Below are 24,808 nucleotides of genomic sequence, written 5' to 3'. Positions count from 1 at the left end.
TGTAAAAACATTGATATGGTTTCTAAGCCATAAGATGTTTTAAAATGAATAAAATATATTACATACACATATACCTTTGACTAAACGTACTCAACTGGTGTTTCTAGATACGCCTACCCCGTGTACCTGACCTAAGTCTAATACGTGGGCGGGAATAGATAGTTACAGTTTAAGTTAAGTTTGTTTTTGCCAAGTGAATAACTAAAGAATTCTCTGTGAGGGGTTATTCAGTTCTGTACCTGGAAGTTAGGATGAATGAGGAATGGTATCTCTCTCTCTGGTCTCGATATTCCAGGCTGCCTGCGAGGGCTGCCCAGAAACGCCGGTGCTGGATTCTCGGCAGGAGAAAGCAGCTTCTCTCAGCGCGTCAGGAAGGCGGGGCTGCTGCCAGCGGGGTCTGCTCTGCTCTTCGCTTCGGCAAGTATGGCTGCTCCGTCTCGTCACCACGCGTGTGTTTGCATATGGCAAGATCGGTAATATTTATACCTTTAAGGTGCCGAGATTGACGTAAGGATGGACATAGATACGTCAATAAGGATGTCATACGACTTGCTCGTTAGCACATTCTTTTACTAAAGTTCTCGGTGAAATCAAAACAATGGCCGCAGGGTTTTGCCCAGGTTGTCATAGGTTTGATTTGTTATGAGAACTCCGTATGACTTATCAGGGGCTGGAGGAATATCGATTGTCTAATTAGATCGCAAGTGTTATGACCTAATCAGATAACACGTTCCTGTGCCGTAGTGTGACTGCGTCAGATAACGGTATCTGCATCATGGGGGTTTTCTGCCTCATGGGCTGACTGCTAGTTAACTTGTTGGTTTGTTTAACTAGAATAGGGTCAGGAATAGGGGGATCGATTCAGAACCTATAGGAATACATGACAACAGTAGAGTTTTGGACTTGAAGAATTATCTACTGCTCCTGTGGAAGTCTTGGCACAGGGACGTGTTTCCTGACAATCGCACCCTGCACCATCTACCGGTAAAAACAATGCATCCACTTCAAGGTCTTCTGCCTGGTGTAAAGAGCTTCCTATCAAGATGCCTATAAGCTTTTGTTCTCTGAGATTTCATGCTCTTGTCTTATGAAATCTTATAAGTCTTGCTGATTTCAGTCCATTGCTTCCACAAGACCCAATGAAAGGTCTCTCCTTTAGGAGCTAAAGTTTCAAATTCTGAAATGACCTCCCCTCTGGACCTTCACCAGGTTATCTCCCTCTCTTGCACTTCCACAAACAAATTGAAAGCTTACCTATTCTGTTGAGGCATTCTTCCTGTTCGTTGTACCTCTTCTTTTCCCTTTTAACGTTTGCTTCTCTCTCTTTAAGTAGAAGGTGTGTTGTAAGGAGGCCTGTGGTCAACTATTTGCACTTTATAAATACATTTTAAAAAAGTCACTCTGTGTTGCAAAACATGTACTTTTTCCTCTATAGCCTTAGAGGTAGCTGTTGAAGTGAATTGCCAGCTTGCCCCCAAAATGACACTGTCAGCCTTGCCAAAAATCTAGTTTATCTAAGAGATGGCACTTTTGATTGTCCCAACAGCAGAAAGAATCAAAACTAACGTCAGACGTTTTTTTTATTTTCATCATACAGTCACCTAGGTTAATTGAAATATACAAAGCTCTACCTTTTTCAGGCACACATTTGTACCTAATAATAGGAATTCTGTATTGGACCCATTAGGTTTCAGCCACATTTTGTCCATGCAGGAACAGATTTTTGAGCACTTGTTCCTTCAATTTATTATAACCTGTAACAGTGTGTTTTGTATGTTGATAACCTGTCTGAGCGACTTCTGCATAGTTCACAAAGACTTCTTGAGGCGCTGCAATCAAGACCCTTTACGAACACTATACAAGATGCTGATGGAGCCCTATCTTCACCGATGCATACTCTCACTTGCGCATAGCTTATTAACTAATCAAAACATTTAAAAGACCTGCCACTTCCTCCATTCTCTCCAGGAGTCTAGAATGGGCAAAGCTGTTGAAACCTGTGAGGAGATCTTGCAAATTTTACAGGGCCATGTCCCTGATTCCTATTATGTTCCTAACATTGGCCTGTACAATGAGCGATGTCTCTTTTCTCTGATTGATATCCCCATTGCCAATCACACAGCATGTTTGTTAAGTCCTGAAGTTGGATTTTGGTGTCCTTTTCAAGAATGTTAAGCTACACCAGGATATTTGAAACAGAGCTATAGTGCTTAACTTCCAAAGGCTCCAATGCAATTTCTTCAGTAGAGACATAACCCATGCCTACTGCAGAATATCGGGTGTACTCCCTAAAGCTATTATTGAACTCTGTCATATAGTGAGCCATGTTTGTGCAGCAACATGGCTCACTAAATGGACAGGGATCCTCTTGATTGCAGGTGAACATGATGTTTAGATTAGGGCTTTACATACTTTTTATTACAAAAGTATACATATCATACATAACTACTCACAGTATTTACCTATAGTTTATAGAATTATTTAATCAGCTGCACTTGTGAAGTGTAACAACACTGATTGTTGCCCCTCTTTTGACAGACTAATAGTCTAATCTGCTTTAACATTTACATTTAATACTTTTGTTATATCAATCTAGCAACGAACTTTTAATTTTCAGTTTTCTATCAATTCCTTTTTCAATACTTTAGTGGAGTCAGTTGCTTTCCCAATTTCAGGGATGCAGGAGTGCCTTGAAGATGGAGGTGGCTGAGCCACTGAAAGCTCAAACCAAACTGATGCCAGGATCTGGCTCATCCCGAGGTCTTCCTGGACTTTTGAGCCCTAAGTGAGCTGAGCTTTCAGATGGCTTCTGTCTGACAGCAATGCCCTACTCTCACTGTAATGTGAACACCATTTTAAACAACAAATGTCAGGAAGATTATTTTAACGCTGTCACTACACCAAAAACGTGAAGATTCCAGATGAACTCTACATCTATATGCTAATGAAGTCCCTCTTCACAAAACATAGAAACCTTTTAACATCAGCCAAAGCTAAGAACTAAAAAACCATATCAATGAACCTACTAACAGAAGTTAACCCCTCTCAAAGGCAATGACGCACAGCATCAATCCCCTCCGGACCCTTCTATCATACACTCCCCAGACTAATGGAATGCAATCAACTTTTTCAGTGAAAACTGAATTCCTGCTATTTACCCAGAACAAAAAAGAAACCAGTGGTACAAAACTCTCCTAAGGACATGAACCTGGATAAAGTTAAAAACTAAAATCAAGTTTCTTCTAACTCCAAGTCACTAGAACTCACCCTGGACACTGAGCTCCTCCGTAAGGAACATATTGTGAAGATAAACTTGATGGCCTGGTGCCAGTTTTCTCTGCAAAAGAGTTTGCTATTGATGAAGACCCTGAGGTTCTTGGCGTAGGTTGATAGGGGTTGGTCTCCGTCATAGCTCTGTTGGCCACCAGCTGGAGTTGCATGGTGATGTGCTCTTTCTGAAGATCATGCTTTTGGTCTTGTCAGTGTTCAGCTTTAGACAATTGGTATTCCTTCACTGGGCTATTTTAGTCATGCAGACATTGAACATGATCCGGACACTGAGTGGCTTATCAATGAGGGAGAGAATGAATTGTGTCTCTGCCGTGTAGGAGAGGAAATTGATATTATGACAGCAGAGGATTCTGGCTAGAGGAATCATGTATGCGTTGAAGAGGGTCCTGCTCAAGGAGGAACTTTGCGGAACTCCACCTGAGGTGTACAGTGCAATGCTGACTAGTTGGCTAACTGACTGACTGGGTCCTTCCTCTCAGGAAGAAGCAGAACTATCTGAGGACATTTCCTTGGATTCTAATGTTGTGTAGGCATTGGATGAGGATGGAGTGGGAGACTGTCAAATGCTGAGGGGAGGTTCAGAAGGATGAGGGCTGCTGTGTCTCCTCTGTCCAGAGTCATGTAGATGTTATCCAAAGGCAGCAAGTTTCCAAGTATCTGGGAAGGTCATTGAAGAGATGTAGGCCTTCAGAATTGATATTAGCATGGCGCAATTCTCTGGAATAGGCGTGATGGGGCAAGCGTCCGATTGGTCCCCTGAGTGGATGGACTTCACAGTGGGGATGATTTCTTTCAGGGTGATGTCAGGCCATTTCTTTAGCAATGGTTCTTTTTTATGGAAGGATTTGGTGGGGTCTGTCGGATCCAGTTGCAGGCTTAAATGGCTGGGCCCAATTCACAAAAGTAAAGTTAGGATTTTGTCTCAGTTAAGTAGTAGTAAAGTTAGGAATCCTAACTTTACTACTACTAAATGCCTTTTTTGAATACCAAAAGTCGTAAAGTTAGGATTTTGTCTAATTACTTTTGCGAATCGGGCCCGCTTTAAATAGTGGTGATTTCGTTGCTGACAAATTGAGAGAGATAGTTGCAGAGGTCCTGCAAGGGAATGATCAAGTTGGAGGCCGATGCGGAGGGGATCTTTTCACAATTGTGAAGATTTCTTTGCTTCTGTTCGTGTTGACATTGATGCGGTCTGCCAGAGCGGTGTATTTGGTGGTATGGATAATTTGATGATAGTATCTCAGGGTAGATTGAATTGCTGAAGTCTGCATGGTCCTGGCTCATTCTCCATGTGTGCTCCAGTGGCATTTCATCAGTCTGAGTTCCTCCGTGTACCAACTGACCTGGGCTCTAGATTTTGTTGCATTGCTGTGTTTGAGGGGGCTAGGTATTCGGCGCAGGAGGTGATCCACTTGTTGAAATTCTTGATGGATTTGTGGAGGCTTTTGCTGTGTTTGAGTAAGTGGGTGTTGAGAGCAGTGTTCCAGTGCTTGTCAGTGATGATGTTTCAGTTTTGGCAGGCTGGTCTGATGGTGCTGTGTGTGCGTTAGACGGGGACAGGTGTGAAGAACTTGATGAGGGTGTGGTCTGTCCAGGAAACTGGTTTGGATGTTCCCAAAGTCGGCACAAATAGGTTACCAGAAAGTGTCCACTAACATGGGTAGGTCCCTTTATTTATTGGGTGAGGCCAAGGCTTTCAAGGTCTTCAATGAGTGCTTTTGAGTTAGGGTTGTTGTGGTCTTCCAGATGGAATTCAGGTCTTCAAGTAGGATACCATTGCTAGCATCGATGGCGAGTGGTGGGACGAAGTACGTGATGGTGTTGTGGTGAAGTTGTGGCGCGATCCTGGCGGTCTGTAGATGAAAGTGCTGCTTAGGATGAAGTTGGTCTTGACATGGAGCTTGAACAACAGACGTTCCATGTTTGAGAATGACGCATCCATGGATGTGGCGCAGCTGAGGGTGTTCTTGTGGATGATAGCGATTCCACCATTGTGCTTGTGCAGTCTGTCTTGCCTGGCAATATTGTACCAATGTGGGACAGCTGTGGCAATGTCAGGTGAGAATGCAGGATACAGAAAGGTTTCCCTGAGAAAAAGCAGGTCCGAGGCATTGTAATGCAGCAGGTTCCACAGCCTCTGTGGCAAGTTTGATGAGTGAGCTGGTGTTGTGGAGAATGCATGTAAGTGTGGAGTGTTGTTTGGGTGGTTGAGGTAATATGTGACTGTCAAAGTGAGAGGTGTGAGGTGCTGTTGGTACTATTCCTCCAAGAAAGCAGCTGTAACATGTTTGTTCAAGTCCTTCTACCCTCATGTCTGATCCATGACCCCCACCCAGACTTCACTTAAGCCCCTTTATGAACACATTCCTCCTACCCAGCATGAACCTTGGTAGTTTCCCATGGTGGCCCACACACTCTTCAAAACTATAAGCATTATCTACACAGCAAACTAGACCAGCAATCTGGCTATTTGGCTGATAAGCTCACCACTTCCAGTAGCTCCTGGAACACCTGCAGCATGGATGCCATCATACTGGAGATGAAGACTAACATTCCCATATCTATTAGGTCCACCCAAACTACGCTCCAGTTTTGGAAAGAGCCGAAGAGAAGTCTCTTAATAGACTACTACATCAAAATGTAATGATAGCCCTCTCTCAGAACCCAGCTAATCTTCTTATCACTGGTTGACAGTAGCTTTGTCTTTGGCCTGTATGGCACGCTGATGCCTTTCGGTTTATATTCATGCTATACAAAAACCACATCCATAAATGCATACATGAAAGGGTGATTGATTTCATTGATAGATGGCTGAAGGAAAAGATGACTCTATAGATGGATGATGTTTAAGTGTTCATGGATTGATCCATGAGTATGTGCTTTGTAAACTGATGACTTACTGCTTGGACATGTGCAAGAATGAGACTTCTTAAAATATTTACTTAGCAAGGGGTATGACTTGCCATGAAGAGAAGGGTGCAAAGGAACAGTTGTTGTTCACTCAAATACATTATTTTATGTCCAATAATTCACCTTAAAGAAATAATAAATAAATATTTATAAAGTCAAATGTAGACCAACAAAATTCATAAAAAGCTTGGAGGCATTCCTAAAAAAAGTGCAATTACTACAATTTGTAGACCATAAGATTATACACTTGAACATGTTTGCTTCAGTCCATCCTTAACAATATCACCAATCTAATGTACCACAGTACCCAATTTTCTTTTGTTAAATAATCACATCATAAGATTAAGCACTAGATTGCATTCCTTTCAAAACATCTTTAATGATTCCACCAATGCAAGAAAGAGCTCCGTACTGAGTACCCATTGATCTTTTATAAAATAGGCCAGAAGTAGATATAACAACCATGCATATAAAATCCAATGTAAAACTGTGATAAATGGCCATAGAGAGAGGTCCTTCAGTCTGAACTCTAAAGAGAGATTCAAGGCTTATAAACCCCATAATACAATTCATAAAATGATCTCCAAGCATCTCGTCCATTAATACAAGAGGGAGTAATTCAAATTTAGAACATTAAATACCACAATCTTCATTTGCTCTAGTTTTAGGTTTTCTGAATAGCATTCTTAAACATTGAACGTGCAAAAGTAACATCAAAATTCTTCATTTCGAATAAAGTGTTCGGTGCTTCTGACCTTGAATAGACTCTGTAACTTTTAAAAATGGGGTGAAGTATCTATTTTCTTAATTCTTTGAAATGTAAACACTCCAGAAGTACATGAGATGTAGCTTGTTTCACACCAAGAGTACTTGGGCAAAGGCATAATTGGGGGAATTCTATGCCAGTGAAAAGAGATTCTCGCCAATGCCAATACGCATCATTTGGTGTCTCATTCTCGTGTCTAGAATGTTAGGTATATAGGGGGGAAATTCCTAGGTCTCCCATATTTTTAACAGAGTACGTTACAGGTGTTCTGGTCATCAATTCACAATTCACATCTTCACCTATTTGCAACTGGTGGTGGGCCCAATATTTTAAGAAATACCCTTTTGAAACCAGATCCAACATTATACAAAAGCCATTTCCATCAGGCCACGGATGGCAGGACCACCATTATGCAAAGAGCAGACATCATCATGCCAGCGCTGTCCATAATGTGCAATTGCCTCATCATGCTAATGCCATTATTATGTGGTAAATTAGTACTATCATATCATAGATGCCTACGTTATTTGAAGACATCACCATTAAACCAAAGCAGGACCCATCATGTTAAAGAGAACACATGTGGAAAGCGAAGTAGTGGAGCACAGGTGGAAGGCATTCATGATTGCATGTACTGAGACTCTCCTCAATAAAAGCGCAGCTTATTAGGAATGTGCTTTAACTCCATCGGTGCTTCCCTGCTCTCCATCCTAACTGGTAAACATCATATATCATGGTCTATGCTATTGCATTTGAAATTAAAAGTATAACATAATACAACATATTTACTCAACATACCATTTGTAGCAATAAATGTGATACCCTAATCAGACAATGAGGCTCCTCTGTCCTCAATGTTAAATACATTTTATGTTTTCCTGAGATTTTAAGTGGCACTGGCGTGGCATAAGTGCTTCACAAATACACTATAATATAGCATAAAATGCAAGTGTTAGCATGCACTGGTTGCATGGATCCTTTTCCCAATTGGGCCAAACATTAAGTGGATCATTAGGCGTGCAGTGGCGGGCCCTCCGCCATCTGATTTCCAATTACCGCCGCCACATTACGATGGCGGGGGAATCGTTAGGCAAGCGTGGCAGGTGCGAAGACCACCAGCCGCGTTTCCGCCACAATCGTTAGGATTGCCAGGCGGAGCGGACAGCACTGGGGAAATGGTGGTCTTACATTTTGACATTGCGTATGGTGCTGCATGACTGGCGGGCAGTCCCAAACACATCAACGATGGAGGGCAGACTCATGTCCGCCCGCCATCGTAATGAGCTCCTAAGCTTGTTGTTGTTCTTTCATGATTAACTGCATGTTGCACTACCACATCAGATGCTTTTAGAATCATGAAGCTATGGGTATTTGGTTGGGAACACTGATATAATATCAGTGACCAAAAAATCCCCATACACAAATATCGACACAAAAATATCGTTTGACAAAATATCGACAACCTAGCTTTATAAAGTAAATGACTAAAATATCGAAAAAATAATATAGTTGTAGAAACTATTGATGTACAAAATGTCGTTTTTTATATAAAAAACTAAATGTACATTAATTAAATAATAACATGAACTTAATTTTTTTTTTAGATGTAATGTACATTGTAACAAATATAATAAATACATGTATTTTAGCATTTGTAAACATATATATTTAAATGTAATATATATATATATATATATATATGCATATTTATTTTAAAATAATAATAAACCAATAATTTTATTTTAAAATGTTATAGATATATAACAATTAGCATATATATATATATATATATATATATATATATATATATATATATATATATATATATATATATATATATATATATATATATATATATATATATATATCCAAAGTTTTAAAGAAATGAAAAAATGCACACCCAGAGGGGAGTATCAATCACCAGTTGTTTAATCCATGTTATCGTAACGTGTTAAATAAATAATAAAAGACATAGATGAGGCATTGCAATGCTGCTTGCTACAACCACATTCGTGGACGCCATCCTGGAACGGGCATTATACATTCATACTCATGGTAAACACACTATTTATTCATGTTTCAACACTCGATGTCTAGACATAGGAAGATTCTTCCCTAATAATTATGTTATGTCTTGAAGATGGCATGATACATTTTTTAGCACAGTACCGCAGACCGATGGTTCCTGTATAGACCGTACCATCCTAAGAGTTGGACACTTCCTACTTGCTCAGAAGGTTATGTACCACGCATCATAAGCCGAGTACAAACTAGACCTCGGATGTTCACCGCGAGAATATAATTTCGCTGGTGCATTTAAACATGAAGTGCTCCACTATACGAAACCTCATTAGACTGGTTTCGATAAAGTGTAAAATCTTATACCTTGGGACGTGCCATTGGGTATTTGCCAGGCAAATGCCAGTGCAATCGGTCTAGTGCCATATACCCCAAGTAACATATCACATGTGCATTCCAGCGGACTAGTGTCCTGTTCAATCGTTCCAATGTGGTGTACGTGCAAGCTGTATCTTGTTGCCATAGTGGCCTTGTACCACGTTCCTCCAATTACTTCAAGATCCGAAGTAAAACACAGTTAAAAACTATATTTAGACAAAAAAGTGCAAAAGTTCTAATCCCTGAATAAAGAGTCTCTTATCTCAAAAAGTGCATGTTGTCCATCCAATGAAGAAAAGGGTAGGGAACCCGTGCAGTATCAAAAGTGAATAGTGAAGGGTCCCTTCCTTTCCTCCTGCAAAGTAAATAGACAGAGAAACACAAGCAATTAGTGAATTAAAATCAATGCTCTAAAGACACATTCGGGAAGACACTAGTCTCAAGGCTGATTTCAGGTTTGTAAAAGCTTGGGTCCACTACATTGATGATCTCTTTGTAATATGGAGCAGTTCGGAACAAGAGGCTAGAAACGTTGTCACCAAACTTAATGCGAATACATACAATGTGAAACTAACATCATGAATGAGTACTACCAGTATTGAGTTCCTTGACACCCAGGTTATGGTGTCTGAGGGAAAATTGACCACTAAACTACACAGAAAGGAAACTGCAGGGAACAGCCTCCTTTATGCCCTCAGTGCTCATCCGGATACACTTGAGTGGAGTATACCGTACGGAGAGTTACTGAGGGCAAGAAGGAACTGCAGCACTGACGTACTCAATTCAATTCAAAGAATCTTTATTCGATGATTAAAAATCACCATAAAAGCACACACATATTTACATGAATAAAAAATCATTAAACATTTTCAAGATCCTTATACAGAATATTAGTGTTAACATGGAACACAGGGCAGAGGGAGTATAACACTTTAACAAGATAAAATCAGAAACATTTCATTCATCTCCCCTAGTTAGCCTTAAGCGGACCGCTACCTTAATAAAATTCATTATACAGCACAAAGTTAGGGGGTCCGATGCTTTTTGTAAAAAGACTAATGCCTCCCTAGCATGTTCCAGTTTAGCTTCTTTTAAAACATTTACCAGAAATCTGCGCCTAGGCATTGTAAAAAAGGGACAGAGTAAAACAAAGTGGAGGGAATCCTGCGGGGACCTGTTGTCGCAGCCGCAGGATCCCTTCTGTTCAATTGATGTTGCAAATCCTGCTGGTGATGCCAACATAAATGGGAGTAGGTTCAGTCTAAAACGGCACATCAGAAATCTGTCCTGTGCGTTATGCATAAGGTACAAATATGACTCCATACCCTCAACGCTCTTCACCAGGTTGTGGGCCCTCACTGTCTTTTTATGCCCCCTCGGCCTCAGCTCTGCGTTGACTTTTCAGCTCTAGGAAAGATTTCCTTACTTGCATCTTATGCTGGGCTACAATTGTTACAGGGTTAGTGAAAAGGTTCCCAAAGCCTAGTTCCTCTAGGGTGTTCTTTACATAATTGAACCAGGGAATACGCATACAGTTGTCCCTCTCTAAACAATCCAATAGGATTTCTCTGCTTAGAGAAGCATCAGGATTAACCCAGATTTTTAACCAAGCCACAATTGGCCTGAATTTTACCAGATCATCTAGGTGTGGCCTCCCTAATTCCCTGTGTACTATGAGGCCAGCAGTACTTGGAGGTACCCTCAGGATAGATTTTAAATATTTGTTTTCTTCCCGTTGGATTCTTGTGGTGTCAACAAAGCCCCATACTTCTGCCCCATAGATTACTTTAGAGCATGATACGGAGCTGTACAGGCTCATTACCTGCTCCGGGCTCCATCTACCTAACCTCCTACCGTAACTTGCTATTGCCCCGTTAGAAGCGATCATTTTACTACAACGCTCCTCCACCAGGGAGTTAAACTGTAAGGCGCCATCAAAAGTTACACCTAGGTAAGGAAAAGTTTTGACCTCTTCTACTATGTGGCTTCCTATTGAGTAAGTAAATTTAGAGGAAGTTTTTTTTTACCAGCCAGGAGGACATAGGATTTGCCCAGGTTAACAAAGAGGTCTAGGGCACACATGAACTTAACAAACCCGTCAATCAAGGTTTGTAAGCTCCTGGGTGTACGTGCAATCAGGACCGCGTCATCTGCATAAAGCAGAACAGGAATATGACGCGACCCCACCCTTGGCCAATCTGTCTTTAGACCTAACAGATACTGCTCCAAATTATTAATATAAAGGGAGAACAAAAAAGGTGCAAGAATGCAACCTTGCCGGACTCCACTCATGCAGGGAAAAGAGTCGGTCAGTCCCCCCTCCCTGTTAAATCGAACCTTAGCCTTGGTGTCACTATGCAGTTCCCTAAGTATATTGATTAAGCCACTCTCTATCCCCATACTAGACATCATGTCCCACAGTTTCTCCCTGTTGACGTGATCAAATGCCGCTGCCAAATCCATGAATCCCATGTATATCGATTCATCACTGGCCATGGTGTATTTGGCAGTCAGCATATACAGGTTCAGGCATTGATCACTAGTGGACCTCCCTGTCCTAAATCCATATTGAGTGTCCGAGAAGATGTTATTTTCTTCGGTCCACTCGGACAGTCTATTGAGGATCGCCCTACCCAAAAGTTTAGCCGATACGTCAATCAGGGAGATGGGACGATAGCACTTGGGATCGTCCCTGTTGCCCTTTTTGAAAATCGGCACAATTATCGCTTTGGACCAGGACGGTGGCAGACCACAGGTAACGGCCGTATTTATGACCCTGGTCATTAAAGGGGCCCAAAGTTCTATGCTGCTTAGAAACAGGTCGGGGGAATTCCGTCAGGGCCCGGGGCTTTATTTTTGGTCAGACCCTCTATCCCAGCAGTGATCTCCTTGATTGTAAATACAACCGTTGGAGCCTGAGTTGGAATTTCAGGTAGCTCTACAGGGGTACCGGGCTCATGATTATACAGACCCCTATAGTGAGTGACCCACTGTTCTGGGAGAATATTAGACCCTATCTCCGGGGTGTCGTTTTCCTGGAAAGTTGGTTTGTTAATGATTCTCCAGAAACCCGCTAAATCCTTTCTTTCCCCTGCTTCTCTTAAGTCTGCCCATGCTTCTACCTGCAGAGCGAGTTTCCTCCTCTTAGTCTCTTTTTTATATTTCTCCCTACACACCTTGATTTTTTGGGGGTCCCTTGGTTTGAGTTTAAGGCTGCTTTTAAGATCCCTCAGTGCTTTGGAGCAATCTTTATCGAACCATCGAGGGTTACCGTGGTTCCTTGTGGGCACACTAGTTTTTAATAGGCCGTCAATCAGATTAACAATCTGATCGAATGCTTCCAATAGCCTTAATCCGTGGACTTCTGTGTCTAAACAATCATTAATGGCAGATTTGCCAGCGTCCACCAGGGCCTTATAAAACTTATCCCCATCTATTTTGGACCACTTTAATCTCCTACCTTGATCTGTTACCCTCTCCGTGATTGTACGGTGGTCTCTGCTTTTTAAACCCACCCTATGCATCAACTCCAAAACAAGTGGGTTATGGTCGCTAAAACTGCTCCATTCAATCCCTACACTAATTATCTTATTTAGTAGGGATCTTGAGACCAGGATGTAGTCTATGACTGATAAGCATCCTCTACCCTTAAATGTGGGTGGGAGTGTACCGTCCTTCTGTGTGCCTACCATATTAATAGTATGCTCAAGATCAAACTTGAGCCGGAGCATACTGAAAGCTGACCCTGTCGGGGTATGGGAAAAATGCGGCCCGATCTCCTTGGGGCAATTGGACCAGTCTGTACTTATTGGTACCAGTGCAGGACAAAGGTGGCAGTTAAAGTCTCCCATGACCAGCAACGCATATGACTGCCCCTTTTTCTGGGCTGTAATTTCCTGACCCAGCCTATAATCCAATTCAGCTATGAATGAGGTATGGTTTCCCGCTAACTCGTTGTTATAGATATTAAAAACTGTGAATCTTAGCCCCTTCCCGGAGAACCGAACTGCCTGAATCCCGTAGGAATTCCAATCTGGGGAAGACCAGCTGCCCGGAAGGTCTAAATCTATGTAAATAGATAGTCCTCCTATGGCTCTCCCTGATCTTGATTTTTGCGCTGGTGCAAAGAAACACTTATACCCCTGCAAGTGAAAATTGTTCTCCGGGGCCCATGCCTCCTGCAGCTGATTACATGGAATTTTCTAATGTAATCAAGCCACTCTTTATTGTGAAATTTGCCTGCCAAACCTGCTATGTTCCAAGAAATCATTCTCAGTACCTCACCACTCTGCTCTATTCCCCCTTGGGGCCCCGTTTGTGTCTCACACTCCGACTCTTGTGTATCCAGCCCCAGTCCCCCTCCTATGCATTCAATATCTGCAACCCTAAGCCCATCTAACACAGACTTCCCAGCCCGGCTAGACGGAGTTTGCTGTATCAGGAGGCTTTGCTCCTCCATCTCCTCTACCAAGGCCCCTTTTCCCCATCTCCTAAAGGGACCATATCCAGTTGTCAATCAACCCCCTCGAGACCGTTCAAACAGTTGAACCGGTTGAAAGTGTGAAAGGGTGGCTCTGGGTGGCTAAATGGTGGCCTGGGGTTAAATTCGTGATGTCTTCCCCTCCGACCAACCCTCTCCCAGTTATCATGGGTTTGAAACGGATGTACAGGGACAGGGATAGGGGGAAAGAAAAAGGACACCTGAAGGGTTTGAATAGTTGATTCCCGAGATCTATTCTTTCCTTGACATATATAAGAGACAGTTCCAGCATCCCTGAAGGTCACCAATATGCAATCCCCTATTATGGATTTGTGTGTTCTCCCCACCCACGGCACCCTTCTAACCATTATAATTTCGTTATTTAGATGTACCGGGAGCGGTCTGTTCATGTTTAGCCATTTGATTACCCTGCTTTTTAAGGAGCAAAAATCCTCCGCTTCACCCACTTCAAGTGGGGGGACGCCTGCCATGACTACCGTAAAATCATTTGCCTCTGGAGGCAGGTTAGGCCTCCGTGGCCTGGGGGGAAGCTTCATTAAAGGTGTCGATGCAATACTGTCTACAGGCTGTGCCAGAGGGACAGGGTCTGCGGGGGGAGTGGACCTATTGCGAATAGATAACTTAGTTGGTACAGGATTAGTCCTCGCAGCCTGTGGGGGGGGCTGAGCTCATTGCGCTATTTTGGGGCTGTTGAGGGGCCGTAGGAGTGGAAATGGGCTCCTGAGATCTTCCCTGGAGGCCAGCCGGGATTTTCATGCTACTTAATGTAGCCTCCAAGATGGTAAGTCTGATCTCGACCTTTTTAATGCTCTCGCTGATTGGTTGTAGTAATGACCTGAGCAGGGATTCCAGGTTACCTAGCGGGGCAACAGAAAGGGGGGCATTAGCTATATTCATTCCTGTGTCTTTTATCAGAGCGGGAGCCAAGGCATCCTGTACGGTTGGTTTAGGGTGTGATTCAACCGCTAATCTCACGGTCGGTGTGGGAAGTTTTGTTGACCTCCCAAACTCAGAGTGAGGGATTTTGGATTTGTTTTTGCCCTGGGCACCCCTCGACTTCCTCCTACGTTTGTTTGGAGGGGGCCCATGTACTCCGTGTGCCGCGGCTGGCTTAGGTTTGGTTTTCCTAGCTTTCGGGGCGGGGGGGGTTGAGAACTTAGGTCAATAGTCACCCTGCTTGGGCTTGGGCTGGTGGCTGGTGTTAGACTCGAAGATGGGACTAGTGAGATGTTCGTACAGTCTCTCAGCAAAAGGGGGACGTCATCTATAGAAGTCGACTCTTCACTGAGCGAAGTGGAATATTCACCCAGGGGTCTGTGTTTCAAATTATCTATAGAGCGTCTCCGCTCTGCCCTAAGCCGGGTTAAGGTACTCTCCTTATCCCCATCACCCACAGCCCGGGGAAAGTAGTTCTCTAAGGTCCTGTTTTTAACTCCTCCCTGCTTCATGGGGGTGCCCTCCCTTGCCGGAGACGGCATGTCAGCAGATGTTTGGTGGTAATAAATGGGGAGCTATTTCAACTAGTAGTACCAGGACTCGAATATCCAAAGCAAGAGGGTGGGCCCAGCCCGGCCTAATCCGGCCTCTGACGGCCTTAGACGGTCCCGCCCTTGTCCCGGGCTTCTCCCGGGCGCGCTCCCGCGCAGCGGAAGGCGGAAATACAGTTATGGACGGGATGACTCGCTGGGGGCGGGGCTTGCAGGGAGAGCGGGCCAGGTGCGCACAATTGGCCGGCAGGGACTCCTGGTACTTGGAGTCCCTGCAGTCGCTCGCAGCCCTGCAGCTCCTCCTCCTTGGTCCTCAGATGTGCCCCAAACAGAGTCCAGTCGGCCCCAAACAGTCCACACACACGAAGCGGGACCCGCGCAGCGGGTCCGGCGAGGGGTGGGCTGAAGGCTTCAAAAACACAGCAAGGTCTCGTGGCGGGATTTCTGGCCACACAGGATGAGGGATAGTCCAAGTGCTCTCGCCGTCCCACCGAAGCAAGGAGCAGGTAGGATTTATGTTCCGTTCGCTGGGGGAGGGGCTTGCAGGGAGAGCAGGCCAGGTGTGCACAATTGGCCGGCAGGGACTCCTGGTACTTGGAGTCCCTGCAGTCGCTCGCAGCCCTGCAGCTCCTCCTCCTTGGTCCTCAGATGTGCCCCAAACAGAGTCCAGTCGGCCCCAAATAGTCCACTCACACGAAGCAGGACCCGCGCAGCGGGTCCAGCGAGGGGTGGGCTGAAGGCTTCAAAAACACAGCAAGGTCTCGTGGCGGGATTTCTGGCCACACAAGATGAGGGATAGTCCAAGTGCTCTCGCCGTCCCACCGAAGCAAGGAGCAGGTAGGATTTATGTTCCGTTCGCTGGGGGAGGGGCTTGCAGGGAGATCGGGCCAGGTGTGCACAATTGGCCGGCAGGGACTCCTGGTACTTGGAGTCCCTGCAGTCGCTCGCAGCCCTGCAGCTCCTCCTCCTTGGTCCTCAGATGTGCCCCAAACAGAGTCCAGTCGGCCCCAAACAGTCCACACACACGAAGCGGGACCCGCGCAGCGGGTCCGGCGAGGGGTGGGCTGAAGGCTTCAAAAACACAGCAAGGTCTCGTGGCGGGATTTCTGGCCTCACAGGATGAGGGTTAGTCCAAGTGCTCTCGCCGTCCCGTACGCCGACGTACTCTTTGAATTAAAACAAAGGAAGATGCTTGTCAGATTCAAGGAACGGGGGTACCCAGAGTGGGTTCTGAAAAAAGCCATCTACGAAGTCAAGGATATCCCTAGAACAAGCACCCTGAGAATAACCCTAAAACACTAGAAGTAGAATCTTCCACGAGAGTTATCACAACATTCCATCAAGATTCCAATAAAGTACAGAAAATGCTAGTGGATAACTGGAAAATACTCAGGGCAGATACCATCATAGTTCCTACTATAGGTGAAAGACCATCAGTCACATACCGTAGGGGTAAAAGCCTTAGGGACATTCTAGTGAAGGGAGACATTTCTAAAACATCTGGTCACAGTGTACATAATCTTAAGGGGTTCTACCCCTGTGGCCACTGCAGAGCGTGCAAGTCAAGTAATATGGTCAAAGAGGTAGAAATACCAGGCTCCGGCAGGAACCATACCTTAGGACAATTTTTGGCTTGCAGTACCAACTATGTGGTCTACGTTCTGGAATGTCCATGCAAACTACGGTATGTGGGTAGCACGGTATGCATGGTAAAAAAACGGGTACAAGAACATCTCCGTGCTATCAGCAATATAGACTTTCACTACCTCATTGCACGCCACTTCCAAGCTGTACACCAATCCAACAATGCACTCTTGAGATATTACGCCATTGAACAGGTGAACATAGGCAAGAGAGGAGGAAACAGGGAACTTGTATTGAGGAAAAAAGAGACCAAATGGATTATGGAGCTCGAAACTAGATCCCCGGGAGGGCATAACTTGGACGAAGAATTAGCCACCCACCTCCATGAAAACTAGTAAAGTAGTAAATCTGTTGTTGAAGTACTGTTATGCTAAGTGATTACATAGCAAGTAAACTGTAAATTTGCTGGTATGTTTTTAGAGCATTGATTTTAATTCACTAATTGCTTATGTTTCTCTGTCTATTTACTTTGCAGGAGGAAAGGAAGGGACCCTTCACTATTCACTTTTGATACTGCAGGGGTTCCCTACCCTTTTCTTCATTGGATGGACAACATGCACTTTTTGAGATAAGAGACTCTTTATTCAGGGATTAGCACTTTTGCACTTTTTTGTCTAAATATAGTTTTTAACTGTGTTTTACTTCGGATCTTGAAGTAATTGGAGGCACGTGGTACAAGGCCACTATGGCAACAAGATACAGCTTGCACATACACCACATTGGAACGATTGAACAGGGCACTAGTCCGCTGGAATGCACATGTGATATGATAGTTGGGGAAAATGGCACTAGACCGATTGCACTGGCATTTGCCTGGCAAATACCCAATGGCACGTCCCCAGGTGTAAGATTTTACACTTTATCAAAACCAGGCTAATGAGGTTTCGTACAGCAGAGCACTTCATGTTTAAATGGACCAGTGGAATTATTTTCTCGCGGTGAACATCCGAGGTCTAGTTTTTACTCGGCTTATGATGCGCGGTACATAACCTTCTGAGCAAGTAGGAAGTGTCCAACGCTTAGGAGGGTACGGTTTATACAGGAACCATCGGTCTGCGGTACTGTGCTCAAAAAATTATCATGCCAGCTTCAAGATGAGCTCATAACATAATTATTATGGAAGAATCTTCCTATGTCTAGACATCGAGTGTTAAAACACGAATGAATAGTGTGTTTACCATGAGTATGAATGTATAATTCCCGTTCCAAGATGGCGTCCACGAATGTGGTTGTAGCAAGCAACATTGCAATGCCTCATCTATGTCTATTATTATTTATTTAAGCACATCTTTGTAAACTGTTGATATCGTGTGATCAAGATGCCACGGAGCGTCGAAACGCGTTACGATAACATGGATTAAGCAACTGGTGATTGACACTCCCCCAGAGTGCGCATTTTTTCATTTCTTTAAAACTTTGGACATTTTCACCGGCTTCGGTTCCTGCCGGAAGTGCGCCAACTGACGTCGGGACTGATCCCAGAAGGACCTACACCGTTCAATTTTATATATAAATATATATCCACACACCTATACACCTATAACATAAAATCTAATTAAAATAACATATTATTAAAAATAAAAACATTCAAATATTTAATAACTTTCAAACTTACATTTTGCATTCCATTGAGTGCAACAGTAAGGAAATTGTTGGATAGCAGAGGGGAAAAAATTACTATTCCCACTCCAGTGAGTGCAACAGTAGGGAAAATATTGGCTAGCGGAGCGGAAAAAATTATATTCCCACTCCAGTGAGTGCAACAGTAGGGAAAGTGTTGGATAACGGTGGGGTAAAAAATACTATTCCCACTCCAGTGAGTGCAACAGTAGGGAAAGTGTCGGATAGCACAGGGGTAAAAATTACTATTCCTATTCCAATTACTGCAACATTAGGGAAAGTGTTGAATAGCAGAGAGATACAAATTACTATTCCCACTCCAATGAGTGCAACAGTAGGGAATTGTGGGATAGCGGAGAGGTAAAAATTACTATTCCCACTCCAGTGAGTGCAACAGTAGGGAAAATGTTGGGTAGTGGAAGTGTAAAAATTGCTATTACCACTCCAGTTAGTGCAACAGTAGGGATAGTGTTGGATAGCGGAGGGGTACAAATTACTATTCCCGCTCCAGTGAGTGCAACAGTAGGGAAAGTGTTGGATAGTGAAGATGTAAAAATTACTATCCAGTGAGTGCTTTAACAGTACGGAAATTGGAGGATAGCAGATGGGTAAAAATGTATATTCCCACTAAAGTCAATACAAAATTAAAAACAAACAAAATATCAACTATAATACAAAAAATGTTAAAAACAAAAAAAATATAAAAATAATACAAATTACAAAAGATAGAAACAGATTATAGCATTAAAAAATCTAAAATTATTACCTACAAACAGTATTATATACACATTTAAAAAATATTTTTCAAACAAATAACTATATTTAATAGAATTTAATTATAATCAAAAACATTGAGGGGTCGATTCCGATTCAGTAAAATGCTCTCCGAATAGCCGTACAGAGCTTTTTTCCTGTACGAATCGTATGTAGAACCGTACCCGTACGTACAATGTAGTACGATGTGTACCCAAAGCAGTTCTCCGTACGAATCGTACCCAAGACCGTATAACTCACTAATCCGTACGAATCGCATTCGGAACGCGCAGTTTGCGATTTCCGTATGGATCGAAGCTGCATTTTCCGACCCAGCAAGTACGAATCGCATCGACAACACTCCCTACCACTCTTTTTCTACGGGAGCTGAAAACATCTGTAAAAGCAGATTTTGCCTCCAAATGCATACAAAACAGACCCCCGGGTACAGTGCGTACACACCATGATTGCAGGGGTACGGTGCATCGGGGTACGGTGCATACACCCCTGGATTTCAGGGGTATAGTGCATATGTCCCTGTGCATACACCCCATGATCATAGGTGTACGGACCATCGGGGTACGGTTCGTACTCCCCAAGGTCGGAGGTGTACGGTGCGTACACCCTGAGCGTACACCCCTTAATTGTAGGGGTACGGTGCGTATGTGATACTGTTGCTCTCCGTACAAATTGCTCATACGTGACGTTTACCGTACGAATCGCTTACTGATTCCCCGGTCCGGATCGTACTTGGCGGGTCGTACGGCATTTTTACGAATCGTACGGTTCTCTGTGCGGGTCGATGTCGTACGGATTTACCCTTCATTTTCGTACGGTTCGCAATGATTCGGACATATTTTCTCGCAACGGATGGTACTACTCCATTTGGACAGATTCGTACGATTTGTACGGAAACGGCTACAAATACGAATCGTCGTACGGATTCGTTTCCCGAATCAGAATCGACCTCTATTTGTTAAATAAAATTAATATATTTTATTTCCTACCCTATAACACGACACAATTCACAACACACTTCTAAATAACTAAAAGAGTGCACCTCCATTATTAATTAAAAAACAAATTAAGACTGTTCAAAATTCTTTTACCCTCAAACATTACCCCTATAAAACCAAAACCCACACACAAAATAAAAGTAAACAATTACCATAAATATTTATCAATTAATAAATGAATAATAATGAGCAACTAATTATTAATTAATAATACCTAAAATACTTTCTACCCTCTACCCCAATAAATACCACAACACACACCTAAAAATCATTACACAATTTCCACAACTAATTTTACATTATTAAATTATTATCAATTAACAACTTATTAATTAATTGAAAATAAGTTACTTTCCACATTTTACCACTATAAACCCCACAACTCATGTCTCAAGTGAATTACCTAAATGCTATATTTAATCATTATTTAACAATTAATTATTTAATAATTTTAAATAAATTAATTCCCACCCTATTTCCCTATAAACCCCACCACCCATTCCTAATAAATGACACAATTAACATAATTAATTACCAATTAATAAATTAATCAATAATAATTGAAAAGCAATTGATAAATAATTATTAATACATTAATTCCCACAATTAACACTATAAATTATATATAAAATAAATATTAATATATACAAATTAATAATTAAATGTATTACAATTAAATTACTTCCCACCCTATTCCCCTATAATCCCACAACCCGCTCCTACAAAAATGATACAATTTACATAATTATCAATTAATTATTAATCAACAACCAATTCATGATTAATTAATAATAAATTAATTCCCACAATTAATTCTACAAAATCAAAATTCTATAAATACTAGAAAATAAAAAATATTATATTTATACATTTTTTTAACTGTTCTTGTTATTGAAAAAAAAGGAAGAAAAACTATTGCTTTTAAATAAATTGCTTTCCACCCTATTCGCCTATAAAACCACAACCCTCACATACAAAAATAACACAGTTAACATAATTACCAATTTATTAATAATATAAAATTAACAACCAATTAATAATTAATTAATATTTATTCCCACAGTTGACTCTCTTAAATCTAAATTAAATATATACTAATAAGTAATACAATCTAATTAATTTATTAGAATTAAATTACTTCCCACCCTATTCCCCTATAACCCACAACCCTCCACAGAACTAAACACAAAATGTAATTAACACAAAATGAATCACTACTAAAAATATAACACATGTATTAAAAAACAAAAAAAGCAATACATATACACAAAATAGATCACATACTTGTAAAATACATTCTAAAATATATTACACTAATTTAAACATCGATATTTTAAACAACAGTATTTTTGTAAACGATATTACTAACTTCGATATTTTCAAAAACGATATTTCTTACCTTAAAGTTGATATTCTTGACCACGTTATTCTTGCTGTCGATACTCCTGTTTCACGATATTTCCAACTCGATATTTGTGTATGTCGAATGCCGATATTTAAAACTCTCTTCTGTCTGTGCGCCATTTGGTTGCATGCCACTATTCTCATATTTACACTACACCATGAATTCCAATGTGTATTAATTATTATGTACATATTGGTTCTGAAGAAGTGAAGTTTGTTTGTAATCCCCAGGTTAATCTCCATCCAAGTACTTCAATCTGTAACTGCAGACTGTCCTGCTAGGGCCTTTATAGTTTACAGTGTAATTAAACTTCCTGTAGGTGCTGCCCTGGGTTAGTTTGGAGAGCAGACATATGTGTATCACTAATCCGCAAGTCAAGAACTATTCATAACATGTGCCTCAAGTAGGGTTGAGCAAAGTCTTTTTTTCATTCAATTACAAGGTAAAACTAATCATTACATTCATCCTTGAAAGCTCACTAACCTGATTCTGCATGCTAAAGATGAAAAATAAGGCAGACACTGGCTCTTAATCCAGGTAAGACCCCTGTCATTTGCGCACTCCACCAGGTTTTCATACTTCCCCTTGTCATCTTCAAAATCTTCATGAAGGCAGTTGGTGCTCTTCTCACACATAACAGAATTAAGATGATTTACCAATATCGTCATGATAAAAAAACGTAACCTGAAAGTTTCCTCTCCTTCAGACATCCAACACTACAAAAACTGCCTGCACATGATACAGACATACGATATGCAGATCCCCAAACTAACCAAGACTGAATTCCTGTTATTTGCCAAGAATATCAAATAAGAATCAGTACAAACCTGGCTCAATGACATGAACTTTGATAGCTTTGAACCCCAAATTTCACTGAATGTCAGGTCACTTGAATTCACCTTGGACACCAACTTCACCCTCAAGGAACACATTGCCAAAAAAACACAAAGATAGCCTGGTGTACATTCTCATTTGTAAGAAATCATTTCTTCCAGAAAGTGATTTAATGTTTTCTGTTCAAGCCTTGTACTCTTGCATCTGGATGTTGGTGATAACTTACTCCATGGCATCTCGGACTCCACACTGGCATCCATTAACGAAATCCTATAGGCTACGCAGCACATTTGATCCAGGGCCTGAAAGAATATGATCACATCACATCACTACCATCCTGACGAAGCTGGATTGGCTCTCATTGCCTGCCCACACTATCATCAAAACTAGCAGCATCATTTACGAAGCTAGCACGACCAGCACCCATGCTTATACTGAAGGCAAGCTCACCATTTCTGGTGGGCGCTGGCACACCAGCAGCCAGGACATCATCAACCTGTAGACTAAGAAGTTTAAAAAAGCAATCAAAAAACGCAGCAGGCCTTTTTATCTGCACCCAGGATCTGGAACAATATCCATGTGTCCTTTTAGACCACCCAATTCGACTCCAAATTAAGAAAGAGTTAATACACCTTTTCAAAGAACACTACATCACAAGACTTTAACAGTCCACCAGCTGTTTACCTCTTCTAAAGCTGTTGAGTTTCAACATCTGTGGCTCACAAAGGTACCTGTGGTCCACATTGAAACAGCTTCAGTGCAGTGCACGGGAAGACAAATCTTTCAAAAACAACCAAAAGGGGTCCATTTCGAAGCAATGTAGGTGAATTCCACAGGAAGAGGCAGCTTCCAAATTCATAGGAAATGTAAGAGTCTATGAGGTTTTCCTAGAAATGGCTTAGGCCCAATCATCTGAAAGTTGCAACCTCCAAATTCACTAGTAGACTTAAGAATTTACTTGGGCTGCCTAGAAATAGTTTATACTCAATTCACAAGAAGATGCAGCTTCCAAACTTCACAAAGCGATTTAAGAATATGTGGGGTAGAAACAGAACAGGTGCAACAAACAGGAAGAAACACAGCAGGAAATGTAAGAGTTTATCCATCTAGAAAAAGCAGAGTAGGTACAACCCACAGAAAGATATATCTTTCAAAGCACTTGGAGATTCAAGCCGCTATATAGCCTTCTCAAAAGTGTGTTTTCCCTCTACCGATTATAGATGAAGCTTTAAAAGCACCAGGGCCATATTACATTAACATAGCATACAGCCTTCACCTGTACTGGGCCCACCCTCATCATGGTTGAGTGATGCATTCCAGGATAATTCTCTATTTTAACAAAAAATGCATTGTCCCAGTTGCTGGTCTGAACTTGGATCTGCAATGTGAACAGCTCATCAATGACGGATTGACAAGAAATATCAAGCTGGTGGGCTGTCGTACAATGAAGATGGTGACCAGGTAGGTCGCTCCCCTTGCCACCACACGTCCTCCCTGTGCTGTGTGCATCCCTGCTCTTGGTGCCACCTCGCTCTGCCGCCTGATTGCGTGAGTCCCCTGCCCTCAGGTCTTGTCCCCGTCACTGCTGCCTTTGTGACTGTGATTGTATCTGCTGTATTCTCCTCTGCATATCCCTTTGTCTTCTGCCCTTTGTGCCCCCTGATTCCCCTTTACCTTCTTTACATTTTGTGCCCCTTTCCCGCGTATTACCGAGTTGTTTTCCCTGCCATAGCCCACTGTTTCTTTCCCGCCGCTGCTCCCTGCGGCCCCGCCCCCCTGCCGTTCCCATTCGCCACCCCGCTCCTGCCTCCCAGCTGTGCCTCCCTCCCACAGCACCTCATATGGAGGCCACGCATCGACCGCACAACGGGCACGCCACTGACGCACCGAAGGCGCGCCTAAGGCAAGCCCGTCTGTTCCCGTACGAGTCTGGACCGCGCCCAGCACCAGTACCCCTGGCCCCCGCCGCACCCAGAGCACCAGACTGAGATACAATTCCGCCGCCCTCAACGCACTCAACACCGGACGAACAACCGCTTGCTACCGAGCCACCCCGCAGCGAACCCATGGACCCTTCACCTGCCAAGCCTGCAAATACACCTGCCTCCGATCCTGCAGACCACCCACCGGACCCCGCAACAACAACAACCACCTCAAGTGCATCCTCCTCAACACACGCTCCGT

This window comes from Lissotriton helveticus, chromosome 5_1 (genome assembly GCF_964261635.1).
Source record: "Lissotriton helveticus chromosome 5_1, aLisHel1.1, whole genome shotgun sequence".
Classification (NCBI taxonomy): Eukaryota; Metazoa; Chordata; class Amphibia; order Caudata; family Salamandridae; genus Lissotriton; species Lissotriton helveticus.
This window is presented reverse-complemented; position numbering follows the sequence as displayed.